Source organism: Sinocyclocheilus grahami, unplaced genomic scaffold (assembly GCF_001515645.1).
Source record: "Sinocyclocheilus grahami isolate Dianchi unplaced genomic scaffold, SAMN03320097.WGS_v1.1 scaffold17101.1, whole genome shotgun sequence".
In the NCBI taxonomy this organism is placed as follows: Eukaryota; Metazoa; Chordata; class Actinopteri; order Cypriniformes; family Cyprinidae; genus Sinocyclocheilus; species Sinocyclocheilus grahami.
This window is the reverse complement of record NW_015516443.1, coordinates 1-549: the sequence shown is the minus strand read 5'-3', so window position 1 is coordinate 549 and position 549 is coordinate 1.

The window sequence follows — 549 nt, the reverse complement described above, 5'->3', positions numbered from 1 at the left end:
ATGTGACACTCAGAGTGGAAAGCACAGTCACATTCTGCACACAGAAGTGCAGCTCCTGCAGACAGACACACGGCACAGAACTCTACGTCAGATGTCGGGAAGCTGTCGCTGTCTTCTTGGGATACAGAGCAAGAAGAGGCTCTAGATGGTATTGGATCTTCATACCATCTCCACACCTGGTTAACCTGGGGAAGAGCAGGGCACAATTAAGAATAGCTGTGGTGCTAACATGGCTTACAACAGTCATATGTACTCTGTGTGTGTTGCCTTACCTGTCCTCCCTGGGATTCCTGCACGAAGATGTGATCTGTGGAGGTATCTGCAGTAAGGTGGAACTCTGGGAGTGGCTGTCCACTTGGAGGCAGAGAGATGGGCAGACGCACAAGGGAAACACGTAGAGACCTATTCAACAGAAAACAGTAGTGTCCAGTCAAAAAAAAAAAAAAAGAAAAGAAAAGATGTATACACTACCATTCAATGGTTAGGGGTAAGTTTTTTTTAAAGAAAATAATCCTTATTGAGGAAGGACACATTTAATTGATCAAAAGT